At 39.8% G+C, this 16,037-nt stretch overlaps 1 protein-coding gene across 1 annotated transcript in view; it reads left to right on the top strand.

Moving 5' to 3' along the window:
• Nucleotides 1-16,037, top strand: part of Hnrnp-k (Heterogeneous nuclear ribonucleoprotein K) — a 196,873-nt gene that overhangs the window by 81,104 nt on the left and 99,732 nt on the right. The window contains exon 3 of the mRNA XM_076316405.1: nt 1,310-1,359. The gene's annotated coding sequence lies outside the window, so the exon portion shown is untranslated. The remainder of the gene's footprint in view (nt 1-1,309; nt 1,360-16,037) is intronic.

Here is a 16,037-nt window from a genome sequence, read left to right as displayed (position 1 = left end):
GATAAATAACCGCGGGGAATTGTAAATGTCCGCGATGACAAACCGATGTACACGGAAGACGTACTACCACGTTAACGAGATTTGACTCGCGAGTGAACGTAGTGCTACGTCATCGACACGGTGGTGTTGCAAATAGACGGTGCACTACTCCGTTGCAACTCGAAGGCCCGGTTAGACCAGTCAACCAGTGCAACAACGACGTGAATCGAAATCGACACTTGTTCGATCGGTGAATTTTTACGTTTCATCGCGTTTCGAACGGTTCAACTCGTGGACTTACCGATTAGTCCCGAAAGAACGTAGTACTACGCGGTACTACACTATCGACGAACGATCGAGGTTACACGTTTTTTTTTTTTGGAGAAAAGTTCACGAGGTTGGGTTACCTCCGAGATTCGAGGACGTATCGAAAACTCGGTGCGTTTCGGTTGCTCGGGATTCGTCGTTTATCGTTTCGTACGATCGACGAAAAGGGGGTTTCGGTGTCAGTGTCTCTGAAGATGTTCTCGGGGTACTTTAATATTTCCAGAGTTACTTAAAAGCGACTACCTGTTCCCGTGTGGAACGAAACCCAATTGTCGTTTGTGAATTTCGGTATGTCCGAGTTATTCGTAAAAAGTTGCAATTTTAGTATCAATTCCTTCCTCGCGTGAAGCAGAACGTGGATTAACAGTACCATTTGTGAATCTTCGAGTGGTTAAAGACGGTCACTCGAAATGCAACGAAGTGCATTTGAGATTCAACGAAAACGCATCCTCGCTTTCCATATAGATTTTTCAAAGGAGCAACTCTACTCTACACTCTATTCATTCCTTAAACAGTGCTCTAACAGACGCCACATTAACGCCACATAATTTCAATAATCATCCCCTCAAAATTTTTCAAAATATTCCTCTCAAACATCCCACAAACTACTCTATACTTTTCTCTACCATCTCATTCCTTAAACAGATTTCTAAAGAAGCACCTATAACTCTCCAAGCTCTCGTACACTTAAACAATATTCGAATTCAATCACCTTATTCAACAATTTCGATAACCTCGTATTTTTCAAAGTATCTCCCTCAAATTGTTCAAAGAAACACTTCCGGTACACCTCTCTCGGCCGTCTCGTTCCTTGAAACAGTATTCGATGTAACGATCCCGCGTGTGCACGAAAAATCGTTTTTCCTCGAGATGCCATCGACCGCGTACCGCGTGATCGTTATCCGAAAGTGGTCTCCTAATTAGTGTACAGTGTTACGGTTCGGTTCGCGAGTGGGTTACGATGGAAGAGGATTTAAAACGACGGTTATTTTTGTCTGTGCAGGGTTCACTGCCGATCCATCCCGGAGGCTGCAGCGGCGATCACCATTATCGGTGAGTAACAGTTTCGCATTGACGCGACGAGAATGCAACCGCGCTTCATTCCGCATGCAAGACACGCGGGCCGAGGAATTCAGTCGGCGACAATCCGCGTGGAACGCTCTCGGTACCATTCGAAGTCGTCCTCGGGAACAATTTACGCGCGTTTACGAATCGTGCCCGCGTGGAAGCGCCCCCTAGCCCCGTGGATTTATCGTCGTTTCGTTTATTTATTTGTTCCTTGCTCTCGAACCGAATAGAATACTCGTTTTCTTCTTCTTCTTGTTCTTGTTCTTCTTCTTCGTTTTCGTTTTCTTCTTCGTGGCGGGACTCGCGTTCCGTTGAAGGAACGACGCGTTGAAACGCTCGCTCGGTGAATGGGAATTAATTCTCCGCGGTCGAAGGTTGGATTATCGTTGTACGGTGGGGGGTGTGGGGTACACACACGCATATCGCGATACGAAAACGACACCACGCTTCGAAAGCCGAGAGTACGAATACAATTAACATTTTGCCTCGAGTGTGTTGCGTATCGCGTCTCGTGTCTCGTGTGTTACTTGCGGTTTTTTTTGGAACGATTTACTCGAAAAATCGAAATTCAATTCCTGTATTATCGATGAATCGGATGTTTACTGTTTTTGGATTTAATATAACGAACTTTTTGCTTCGAGCGTGTTGTGTGTCGCGTCTCGCGTGTTACTTGAGTATTTTTGGAACGATTTATTCGAAAAATTGAAATTCAATTCTTGTATTATCGATACATAATTAACTTTTTGTATTATGTATCGCGTCTCGTGTGTTACTTGGGTTTTTTTGGAACGATTTACTCGAAAAATTGAAATTCAATTCTTGTATTATCGATGAATCGAATGTTTACTATTTTTGGATATAATGTAATTAACTTTTTGTATTATCTATCGCGTCTCGTGTGTTACTTGGGTCTTTTGAAACGATTTACTCGAAAAATCGAAATTCAATTCTTACGTTATTAACGAATCGAATATTTACTATTTTTAGATATAATATAATAATAAAACTTTATTCTCTGGGCGTGTTGTGTATCACGACTCGTTACTTGAATCGATTTTTAAAGAAAATCTACTCGAGAAATCGAACTTAAACCCTGTTCGTAGCGTTCGGTAACGAATCGAAATCTACTTTTTGTTCGTGCTCGATAACTCGATAAAATATCTGAAAGGAAGAAAGCAAGACGATTACACGGGTAAATATTGTTCGGGGCAGCGTGCTCGTAGGAATTACGCTCGACGTTAAACACGATTTATTACGGACGATATTAATTAATAATACGATATTTAATCAGAGTTTTTATTACGGAAGACTCGATATCCGCCTTTGACGATTTCGCCTTGGATGTTTGTAAAGTTTTCTCGAATTTGTCTCTCGTATCTGTGCACTGGCTTGCAACAGCGGACGATTGTATGAGAACCAGCGCCAATTAAAATCATTATTATAAGATCTCGCTATATCTGTGCTCGTTACGAACCGAGTTCGACTGTATGTTAATTTAACCGGTATTGTCGTTCTAATTGCCACCACCTATGACACGTTTATCTTTAATCTCTTCGAGTAGGATTTACGACCGTGTTAGAATAATACTTTGTCCCGAAAGCGACGTTTCGAGACGAGCAAGCAGAGTGCGAAGAAATTGATCGAGAAAAGAGATCGACGTAATTTGCAACCGCGAGTAAAATTAGTGTCAGTCGTAGTCGTGCGAACGCAACAGATCCGATGGAGTAACGTCAATTACGGTTGCGGTACAATTCGACCGACCATGGTAATGGAGTTTCCTTTGCAACATCATTAGTCGATGATTGGAGCCGTGCTCGATACTTTGGGACGTTCAGGGTTTCGAGAAAGCAGGAAATCACAATCTCAGAATCGGAAGATTAGCTATACATTAGTCGTGGTCTCTAATAGCTCGTAAACATACAAACCGCCTCATTAAAGACCAGTTTCCTTAATTTCTTCCGTCGATTTACAAGGAGCGAACATAATCTAACGGACTGTCTTTCAAGGGCTTTTTTTTACTCGAATTTAAAATAAAGTAAAAAAAGAAAAAAAATATAGAATTGCACAACGTGGAATACAGTTACGTACAATTTGAGCAACGATCAAACTTTCCTTTCTTCTTTTGTTCCAATACAGATACTCGTTAGAGAAAACGTATTTTCTATTTCGGCGATGAAAACCACGGAATATTTATTCAAAGATTTATAATTTTTCAAGGGTCGAAACGTTGGATTTATCTTGGAATTTTGTCCCCGTTCGATACAAGTGTTTCAGGATAAAAAAGTGTTTCTAAATATATGGAACACCAGTTAACTTAGTGACACAGGATCTAGGAAAATCTTTCGAGGGACAGCGAAAGGGAAATATTTTTCCACGATTTAAATCCGAGGTGTTGAAGGGCCACTGCCTACCGAAGGGATAATTCTCTGGCAGGTGGTTGTAAAGCCAACCCACAGATATCAATTCTACGCGGACCATAATTTATTTTCTCGTTTAATGCGAGATAAAGTCGAGCATCGTAGACTCTGGTGTTGGAATCAGACATTCGACCGCAAAGGGTTGGCTCTTGGTGATTCGACGTAGAAACTCGTTTCTCGTCGACGCTTCTATTACGCAGATCTCTCTCTTTCTCTCGTTCTTTATTTCTTTCTCTCTCCAATTCTACTCGAAAGCAAACAAACGCGATCGAGACCCAGTTGAATGAAATTCAAATTGGGAAAAACGGTATTTTTGTAACCCGGTGGTTTTCGATTCGATCCCGATTGGCTGGCCGGTTCAACGCGCATGATCGTTCGAGAAAAAGCCAGTGTTATTTCCCCTGAAACGATTCTTTCACGTTCGATGAACACCACGAAGTGTATGTACTGTCCGCAGTTGAGAAGTTGACCTCCGGGTTGGTCGAAACTTTACGTATTGATTCGGTCGTTCGATTTAGAAAATATCGTAGAAAATAGAGTAGAGTAGATAGTTTATAGTTCTTTCTCTCTAAGATATTTATCATAGATCCTCTTTACATTTTTAGACCAGAATTTAATTAATCTAGTTAATCGAATTAGTCAGATTTTATACGCGAAAAGGTGTATCGATTTTCGACTAAAATATCTTCATTTACCGGGAGACTTCAACTTCATTCGCTGTACGAAAAACCTGGAAATAGTATTTATCATTGTAAACATAAAAAGTACAAATTTTATCTATCCACGAGGACACTGATTATAAATATTTAAATAGAAGACTTAAAATCCGGTATTTTCCACTGTGAACAAATTTTTAATTGCACGCAAATCCATCTGTGGAAATTTTCAACGAAATTCGTGACTAAAATCGAGGGTTTCGCGCTCTCTCTCTAGGAAAAATTACTTGGTTCTTTTTATACACGGTACTATATTTACCTTAATCCGGGAGTCATCTTTCCAACTGCGGACTGTAGCTCGCGATAGCGGTGTACGTGGAAGCCCGATACGACGACGGTGACCGTGAAACGATGAATTATTACGTCTGTGGACCGAGATTAAATCTCCAGGAAGGAAAGTCACGTCCTTGCGACTTCCTTGCACGCGAACACGAGCGCAGTTTCCCTGGCGAAAAGTCGTCGTTTTTCCGCAACTTGTTCGCGGTGCGATCTTTCTATCTGTTTCTATATCGAAACTCGGCCGATGGACACGCGAAATAAATTCCACACCCTCTCGAAAGAACGATACGTTCTCCTGTTGCCTCTCTTAGGCTCGAAAATCGCTCCGTGGACGAGAAAAGACCGGACTCTCTCTGGTTCTCGAACCCCGCCAAGGCAACGATCAATAACATATACCGCGGTCGTGTATATATACCTGTCTGTCCATCGAATCTCAAAGTAGACCGTAACACGCTGGCAGATTTCACGTCCACGAGCTTCGTTGAAAAGTTCGCGGACGATAAGGTTACAAGGTTCTTTGTCTCGCATCTAAAGGAGTTACCGAGCGATTTGAGAAAGGAAACAAAAAATGGAATGGAAAATTTCCTTCGAAGTAATATATTTGTAGTTTCTTGAGAACGAATTGGAGAAAATACGAGTGGATTTGTAACGAGCGATTGGGAATCTTAAAAAGGCGTAATCTCGTGATTTTTATCGCGCACGAAGTAATTTAATTTTGTAAAAAAAGAATTATAACAATTCAGATTGTATCGAGTTTATTCGTTTCTCGTTCTCTCGGTGGATTTACCGAGTACATTTTTACGGAGTAAATTGCAGAGTTTAATTATCGGGATGTTTTTGTATAGAACGTAGACAATACTGTTTATTATGTAGAAAAAATACGTCCACAGTTCGAATAACTTCGGACGGTATAAAGAGGGCTGGAAAACGTATTATCTCCAAGCTGGACGTTTATTCCAGCGCCTTGAGACACGTAGCTGGAAATATTTCTGTAACTTCCCTCGAGGACGGTTACCTTTGGAACACGGTTCGATTCTTTTTTAAGGGTCTTTGGTATCCCCGAAACGACGCTCCCCCCTTGCTGCTCGTTTCAATTTGGCGTGGAGAAAAAAAAAAAAAGAAAAAAGAAAAAAAAAATCACCCGGTCGTAAATCCGGCAAACAGGGCCTGTGTTCCGATACCGTCATCGAGTTTTTTCCCGATAAACTCGCGACCAAGTAGCGCCGAGTGCATCGGAGCGTTATCGTCAATCATCTTCGACGTCGTCTCGTTCTTCTCGAAAACCTCTTTGCCCGCTTGTAAACAGCTGCACTCTACGTGCACTTTATTCGACATCTTGACAATTTCATTCTCGCGTTATCTGTGTTTCACCCGTAACTTTCGTGTCAATTCTTGGCTCCGCCGCGATCTTTCCGTTCGTTTCGAACGCGCGCCAAGAAACGTTACCCTCTTTCGCGAATTAAAATCGCTTAAATTAGGCGCGACGGAGACGAGATTGCGTAGGAGTTATTCGTGCGCGGGAAAACGACGAAAAAAAAAAAAAGAAAAGAAAAAAAGAGAAAAAGAAAGGAAACATACAGGAATAGATTTCGATGGAGAGACACTTTGTAAAATACGTGGAAAAGTTCCCGAGCGAAACGGAATTCGTAATATCGAGCTTTAAACGTATAGGGGAAAAGAAAGTACGAGTATCGCGAGAACTTATAACTCGAGAAATTGAAAGATTGAACTCGAGACTCGGTTACGCAAATATTCGTCGCGATGCAATTGATTTTCTCCTATCGAATTCCCCGCGAAAGGAGAAAATATTCTACAGTTATTTCTCAACGAGACTAATCCGAAGAAGAATCGCCATCTTGAGATCTCTGTAGAAGAATAAATCCATTGGAACAGTGACTGTAAGTTCCAGTTTGATGGCTGAAACGATTCGTAGCAGAACCAATCGTCCAGTTCCAAATTCTAACAAGAGAAAAAATTACACGTTTACTGTTTAACAATCTCGAGACACCTATAGAATAACAGATCCATTAAAATACTAACCATAGTGAGTTCCCATTTGATCAAAAGATTCCTTCGCGAGAAAGAGCAACTGTTAAAAAGATTCAACCGATCGATTCTCTATTATCGAATTCCGTGTAAAAGAAGAAAATATTCAACAGTTATTTTTCACCAATCCAAAGAAGAATTTCAATCTGGAGACCTCCGTGGACGAACAAGAGTCGAGTCCATCGTAATAATAATAACTCTAGTGAGTTTCTATTAATCCTTCGCGACAAACAGCAACTATTAATAAGATTCAAACCGATCGATTCTCTATTATCGAATTCCGCGTAAAAGAAGAAAATATTCAACAGTTATTTTTCACCAATCCAAAGAAGAATTTCAATCTGGAGACCTCCGTGGAAGAACAAGAGTCGAGTTCATCGTAATAATAATAACACTAGTGAGTTTCCACTACTCCTTCGCGAGAAAGAGCAACTATTAAAAAGATTCAAACCGATCGATTCTCTATTATCGAATTCCGCGTAAAAGAAGAAAATATTCAACAGTTATTTTTCACCAATCCAAAGAAGAATTTCAATCTGGCGACCTCCATGGACGAACAAGAGTCGAGTCCATCGTAATAATAATAACGCTAGTGAGTTTCCACTTAATCAAGCGACTCCTTGGCGAGGAACAACCGTGAACTCGTTGGACAGGGCTCTGTATATATTGCTAGCATCAACATCTCCGAAGTCACTTTGACTGTAGGAAGTTTGCAACCGGTAGAACCGTGTTCGAGCGTCGCGGGTACGAAGAGAAGGCTTTCGCCTTCGGAGGCGAAATAAAAGGACGCTTCGAGGAGGAAGGGAGTAAGGATACACGGTGGGCGCAGGGAGGGCGAGAGTGGTCAGACTGGTGTAACAGGACGTTACTCCTCGACTGGCAAGGGCAGGCTTGTGTATTATTGCTCCGTCTCTTTCGGTCCTCTTGGTTCGCTGGCTGCTCGGGAAGCTAAGTTCTAAGCGCGGAATTCCACACGGAGGGGGAGAAGGGTTAAGGTGTACGAACGGAGACCCTTTCGTGGTGTACGGGTTTTGCTCGAGGGTCCTCGTCGCAGGGTCAAGGAACGCGACTGATAGCGCTCTCGACGGTTTCGCGATGTTTACGCGAGTCTATCGTACCGTTACAGGTAATCTCAGCCAGCGCTGACTCGAGACGCGGGGTATTCGTCGCGACGCTGGAAATTTTCCTCGGGGGACGAGTTCTACGCGTCGTGTAATTCCCAAAAGCGTTCTTCTTTAACCATTTCCCTGCTAACGGTGACGGTAGACGGTGACTGTAGACGGTGACGTTTGACGCATGTAGTGTCTTAACTGTAACTCTGGTTACTCAACACCTAACGCAGACCTGACCTAACGTTTCACGCATATAACGTTCCAGCGGTGACTATAATCACCCATTGTTTAGCTTGTATAGTGTCCTAACACTGACAATAGTCACCCAATGCCTGACGCATATAGTGACCTGGTAACTCTAGTCACTAAAGTTTGTCTCATACAGTGGCCTGATGGTGACTCTAGTCACCTAGTGCCTTATGCATATAGTATCTTAATGGTGACTCTAATCACCCAATATCCGACGCATATAATGTTCTGATGGTAACTCTAGTCACCAAATATCTGACCCATATAGTGGCCTACCGGTGACTCTAATCACTCAATACCTGACGCATATAGTGTTCTAATAGTGACTCTAGTTACTCGATATCTGATGCATATAGTGGCCTACAGGTGACTCTAGTCACTCGATATCTGATGCATATAGTAGCTTAACTGGTGACTACGGTCACTCAATGTCAATTGTCACTCAATGTTCATTGGCGGTGACTTTAATCACCCGTCAAAATTCCGCATTTCATTCACATCCGCTGCTACAAAAATAGTCTTAGAATCGATCTTAGGAAATTATAATATTCTAATATTAAATCGATGGAAGGACGATGCGATAAATATTGCAGGAAGTGATCACATTTTCCGGTACGGTAATTTTCACAGCGCTATTTATAGCGAGAAAGCTCTGCAACAATATTTTATTTAAAAAGATGCAAAAGTTTTCCAACGGGTCCGTTCACCCGATCTATCATCCTTATTAGTATACAATGAATGTATTTTTTTTTTTTTTTAATAGACTTGAAGAGTTGGCGGTAGCTTTTCGAAACACACCGATGCTTCGATAATTACTTCTACGTGGTTTAGTAGATATAAAAACGGTGCTGTTCTAATTCCCCCCCCGGATATCACCGTTCTGCATTTATATACCGCGAGAATTACGAAATGATGTGGTCTGATGCAAGCGCGTGTTTAAATATATGTACATTTTAAACGTTTCGACCTCGTTTTGATCGTATTTCCTTCGGTATTAATTAGAAGGATCATAGTATCCGGGACAAGAGTAACAGATCGTACGAAGATGCTGTATAGTTACGCGGACGTAAAAGAAAAAATTGTGCAGAAAGTAAGGGAGCAAGAAAGAAAAATTATTATTTAGTTTAGAGATTAGACGCCGGTCGAATTTCAATTCAACCCACTTGTTACGATCTAAAACGATTAGAACAATTTTTCAATTCTCCAGCAATCGTTCTCGCACGTAGGTTTCAAGCGTTTCGATTCTACGCTAAAATATAAAGAGGAGAAAAATTCTATGCAATAACACGGATAAGACAAATTTCGTGGAAAGTAGACCATTCTAAGAGAAGAAATTTGAGTTCGAGATTCGACGTTGGTCGAATTTTAATTCAACCTACTTGTCACGATCCGGAATAACGAAAAATTTGTTTTGTTCGTCGGTGTTCACGTTTTAAATATTTCTATTCTACACGAGAAGAGAAAAAATACTATGCCGAAACACATACTGATAAACGTATAAATTAAAAAATATTACTCGTGGAAAGTAGACTAACCTCAGTGAAGAGATTAAAATTCGAGATCAGATACCGCTCGAATTCGAATGAAATCCATTTAAAATTTGAGATCGAACACCAGTTGAGTTTCAATCGAATTCACTTGCTTACGAGTTAGCTGGAATTGCAACAATTTTAACGTTTCTCAACGGTTAATCATTCCGCGGTGTGAATCCAAGAGAAACACTGTTCCACGAGGGAAGAAAATTTTTTTTTTCCTCGCTCGTGGCGAAAACACTTCGGCCAACGAATTCTTTTCTCGACGATATCATCCTACTCGCGAATCTCGAGCGTTCGGTTTACTCGCTGGACGGGAATGAATGAATTCGCGCGGTCGTTGGAATTCGCGCGGCGCTAAATAAATTTCGTGCTGGCTCCCTCGTCGTTTCGCTTCCGGCTTGTTCGTTTCATAGAATCTAATTTTAAGCTCGGCCAACCGAACGAACGGACGGACGCTGACAAGAGAGCTCGTTAGATGCTCGTCTTATGGAAATAATTGAACCATCAGACGCAGAAAACACGTGACTCCCCGAACGATCGATCTAACCCTAGCCCAATTTCGAGACCATCGTCGAAATTAGCCGAGCGGCGAATTTTTTAAACGAATTCCTCTCTCGTCCACATTTCTCGCTTCACTTGAGAATCCTATTGTTTCGCAGTAGCGCGCTGTTACTCCGGAGGAACAATTTGGAATATTTCGGAGCGAGATGGAGGGGATAGAGGTGTCCCTCTCGTGGCCTTTCGTTGATTTGTTTTCGACGATGGTAGCTGGAACTCGCTGGATTATTCGTGGGGAAAGAATCGTGCAATTTGAAATGCACAATCTGTGATCGAAAACAGTGTATTGTGGGTTATAGTTTCAATGGAAATATTTCGAATTTTAACGTGGGTATTATTTTCGGTTGGTGAAAGTTGGTAGTGAATAATGGAATGGAGAAAAATAGAAGAGAGGGAGACGATGAAGAATTAGTATAATTTTGTCGTGGGGTTAAAATGTGTATATGGAATTTTTTAAAGCTCACGACGGATGGAAAGATTAAAGTTGATTTTTGGGAGTGGGCTGTCTGGGTTAAATTTAATATTCTGTTGGAAGATGGGAGAGGAAGGTAGTGCAAGTAAAGTTACAAAAAATATTGAAAAATTTGGCAAGCGTAAGTAATGTTAGAAAAAACATTGAAAAATTCACCAAGTGTAAGTAATGTTAGAAAAAACATTGGAAAACTTACCAAGTGTAAATAAAATTACAAAAAACATTGAAAAACCTACCTAATGAAAATAAAGTTACAAGAAACATTGAAAAACCTACCAAATGAAAATAAAGTCACAAGAAACATTGGAAAACTTACCTAGAGTAAATAAAGTTACAAGAAACATTGGAAAACGTACCAAATGAAAATAAAGTTACAAGAAACATTGGAAAACTTACCAAATAAAAATAAAGTTACAAGAAACATTGGAAAACTTATCAAATGAAAATAAAATGACCAAAAATCTTGGAAAACCTACCAAATGAAAATAAAATTACAAAAAACATTGAAAAACCTACCAAATGAAAAGAAAGTTATAAGAAACATTGGAAAACTTATCAAATGAAAATAAAGTTACAAGAAGCATTGGAATGCCTACCAAATGAAAATAAAACTACAAAAAACATTGAAAAACCTACGAAATGAAAATAAAATTACAAGAAACATTGTAAAACTTGCCAAATGCAAAAAGTTGCAAAAATCTTGATAAAAATTGATGAAAACGAAGAAAGTAAGGGAAAATGCGCCAGAGGGACAAGTGCGCGTGAAGTTAGAACGAAGATTGCAAAAAGTTGGTTAATTATCCGGGACTGGGGGGTAACCGATTGCTCGTAACAAGGTTGGGGATGGCGCGTGGTGATCGTGCACCAATTGACGTCGAAAAGCCCTGAATCCTCTCGAGCGCGGCGATATTATCTTCATCGTTGGTTCTTCAATGATGTTACTCCCGATACAGTTACACCGTTCACTCGTTTTCTCCCGTGTCACCATTAGTTCGAGATAGCGGTCTGCGCAACTATTTGCTCGCGCTGTCCTTGTACCAATACGATTAGAGGTACGATAATTCTGTTTGCGTAGCTTCTCGCGGGCGACATTTCACTCGTGACAACTATAATCAGAATCCAAACTACGGTTACCGGGTGGACGGTGTGTCATTAACGGGGTTCAACTACGAAAGAGAATGTGCATACGCTCGGTGAGCGTACATATAGTATGCACGTGTCCAACGAGTCGAAAGAGGGAATTTAAACGTTTCGGATGCGAGCACTTCGCGTAGACAGTTGCCACGGTGCTGGAACGACCACTGGAACAATACACGGGGGGTTTAAGCCGCGTTTACATCGGGTAACATTTTCTCGATGTTTCTTGAAAAAACTCGCTTGTTGTCGATTGTTGTTCCAGGTTCCTTCGTGTTTACGTTGCTGCTTGTACCGTTACGCTCGAATCGGTGAAGATCGTGGAAAAATAGACAATAGAAACGAATGCTCTTACGGTGTGGATGGTTTGTTATCCGGTTTGGAAACGCGTTAACATTAATGGGGATGGAAGCACAGTGGGTGATTTTTAATTATTAGGAAAAGTGTGGAAGTATTCGTTCGAAGTTCGGTCGAGAATTAAATTTAAAATTTATACTACTATATATGAATATACATATTTTGTTGTAAATGTTTTGAAATATTTTGCACGACGTTATTATTATAACGGAACATTTTTTAAAATACCAAAGCATCGTTTCAAGTGAATTTTCAATTCTGTTCTCGATCGAGTTTCACCTGGTGGTTTCAAAGTGTACGTAATTATTTCACCGCTTTGTATGCAAAAACGTCGAGTACGAAATTTGGAAAAAGAATTTCTCTCTAGACTCGATTCCATATTTTTTCATTTCTTCTTCTTGCCCGACTCGAATGTGGACTTGTTTTAAAATAATAATGAAAAGACGACGATAATATTGGGAAAACATCTTTGTTACACCGTATAGAAACAGTTGATTGTTTTATATTACTAATAACAATGATGATAATATTGGGAAAACAACTTTGTTACATTCTGTAAAAATACTTGGTTATTTTATAATATCAGCAATCACAATATTGATAATATTAAGAAAATATCGTTATTACGCTCTATAAAAATAGTTGGTTATTTTATAATACTAATAACAACAATATTGATAATATTAAAAAAATATTGTTATTACGCTCTATAAAAATAGATGGTTATTTTGTAATACTAATAACAACAATGATGATAATATTAAAAAAATAACTTTATTACACTCTATATAAATACTTGGTTATTTTATAATACTAACTATAATAACAACAATATTGATAATATTAAGAAAACAACTTTATTATACTCTATAAATATAGTTGGTTATTTTACAATACTAATAACTTCAATAATCAACGATCCCCTGTACAATATCTACGAATCTCTGTAAGTGTCGTACGTTGAAAACGTTTCGTACAAGAGACGAAATATTGCGTCAGTGTGGACGGGGCTTTACTCGAGGTTGTTTCACAGTTTGACGAATCCCATTTAGAAGTTTACCTCCCACTTGGTCGAACGAAACAGAGCCGAGGCACGTTGGGTGTCCCTTATCCGGCAATCTTTCTTGAAAACGGATCGATCCTCGTGGTAGAACGGACAAAAGTACGAAGTAATCCTGGCAGTTCCAGGCTGAGAAACGTAAGCCAGGGAATATACGAAGGAGCGCGGGAAGAATCGGCCGTATTACTTGCTCGCTCGGCCGTGAATTGCTGGCTCGCTGAGCAATCCCATTTACACGAATAATCAGAGTGAGGCTTTTGCCTGTTTTAGGCTCCTGGATGATCGTTACATCGCGCGATAAAAATACACCGTGGTAGTACGCGTTGTTGCAGAGAAACGCGCGATGAATACGGGGCCAATGCGATTCTAACGGGGAACAGGTTGCACAGATTTAACAATCGTCACCGGAGAGGATTCATCGGTCAGGTGATACTCGTTTTTTTTAACGAGAAGTGGAATTTATTGCACTTTAGCCCGGGGTATGTTTGTCGTAGCGCGTTGCATCGGACGTTTAGGATCGCGAGTGTAGGGAGATTATCAAGTACTGATGTGTATTTTTTTTTTTTTTTCATTGCGATGGAGGTAAACAAGGTGTATAATGTGGTATTTGAGAAGAGGGGTGGTAAATGAAAATTTTTCTTTAATTTTATATTCTTAGGAAAATAATTTTGTAAATTTATATTCGTAGGAACATAATTCTTTAGTTTAATATTCCTAGGAACATAATTCTTTAGTTTAATATTCCTAGAAATTTTTTTTTCTAAATAATTCTTCAGTTTAATGTTCCTAGGAAAATAATTCTTCAGTTTAATATTCCTAGGAGAATAATTCTTTAGTTTAATATTCCTAGGAAAATAATTCTTTGGTTTAATATTCGTAGGAAAATAATACTTTAGTTTAATATTCCTAGGAGAATAATTCTTTAGTTTAATATTCCTAGGAACATAATTCTTTAGTTTAATCTTCCTAGGAAAATAATTCTTTAGTTTAATATTCCTAGGAAAATAATTCTTTAGTTTAATGTTCCTAGGAAAATAATTCTTCAATTTAATATTCCTCGGAAAATGTTTAGTTTTGTAATTCTTAAAAAAATAATTCTTCGGTTTTATATTCTTAGGAAAATAATTCATTAACCTAACGTTAACAATTCCGTAAATTTATATCGATAAGAGAACAGTTCTCCAATATTTCCAAGGAAATAACGAGCCTCGCTTTACCAGGAAAACGATCAGATATGGGAAAATTTACAAAAATTCCCGCATCGATCCACGCGAATAGCCGCAAATTTAAAACACTGAAAAACAATTTTTTCCAAAGATTCTCCGGCTCGTAATTATCCGTTAGAATGACTTTTTCCTCGATGGAGCAACTACCGAGCAATTCAAACGGAAAACATTAATCCCAGAGGACAGATGGAAGTCGATAAACATTTGTGTTTGATTTCAACTCGACTCGGTCTCGTTTCGAGCTTCACTCGGTCAAATCGATGCTGAATTTCCGTGCGTTCGATTTATATTTCCACGTAAATATTGACCAGCCGACGTAATCTCTATTTATGGGATTCTGAGCCAGAGTTGCGGAAAAATCGCAGTACAAAGGACACCCCGTAACGATTAATCAACGATTCGTTCGATGACCAGCGAATCTTCGGACGAACGACGTTCCAAAGTGTCGAAACGCTTTTTCAGAGAGGCCAGAGGCTAATTTCGGAGCACAAGGGACAAGGGACGATTCAGTGAACGTCTCTGTACACGACCACGACAAATGGACGATTGCTCGTTGAAACGTCTTTCGTTGCAAATTAGCACCGACCGACACAAAGCGAGTTTCGCGCATAGTTGCTCGAATCTTGTAGTCGTTCGACCAGTTCTCGTTATCACGTCGAATGGGGAGACCGAAGGGACGCGGTAAACAATGCCGAAGCGATAGACCTTCTCTCCAACGAGGACCACCTGAACGTTGGATTCGAACACACGGAGATCTGTTTAAAAAGGGACACTAATCTTCCTCGAGTGTACGTGTAGATATCTTCACCAGGTGCTTGGAAGATAACACGCTGGCGAAGAGACGGTTCACAGAGAACGAGGAACACGTCCAAGGGACGAAGTAATAGGTCGTTCGATAAGTTTTTAAGTTCGATGGAACTTATTGAACGGTACTGTTCGATATGGTACTGTTCAATGAGTTTCATCGAACGATGAAACTTATCGAGTAACTTATTATTATACTTTGGATCGTTGGTTGGGAGAACGTTCAAGGACCAAGAATATTACCGAAATAATTAACAAATTCGATATATATATTTCTGAAATTTTGACGAATTCGAAATGCAGTTGAACTAGTTGGTATTTTTTGTTCTTGTGATTTTAATGTTTGATTTTGAGGAATAGTGATTAGTTTGGAATCGGTTTAGCGGATGAAATATTATTCACGTCTAATTCTTCGAGTCTCGAAGGGGATTGGAAAAGAGAGAGTTCGTTAGTGTTCAAATATCTCTTGAATAAATAGAGAGTCTACTCAATGAAATGTGCTACAGAAGCCTTGGGAATGCTAAACGTCCCAGCAACATTGGAGGATCGAAGAACAGGATATATATAATGCTATTATCTATTACGAGAATAGGTGTGTACCGTATGAGTCATGCAAATTCACGCAGGTTATATCATCTATACGATGGAAAAAGGTTGGACGTTGTAAATTGAATAATCTCGTGTTTCCCTTTTCGAGT

Source organism: Ptiloglossa arizonensis, chromosome 7, assembly GCF_051014685.1.
Source record: "Ptiloglossa arizonensis isolate GNS036 chromosome 7, iyPtiAriz1_principal, whole genome shotgun sequence".
Classification (NCBI taxonomy): Eukaryota; Metazoa; Arthropoda; class Insecta; order Hymenoptera; family Colletidae; genus Ptiloglossa; species Ptiloglossa arizonensis.
The sequence above is the reverse complement of the archived record's forward strand: the minus strand, read 5'-3'. Positions and strand labels throughout refer to the sequence as shown.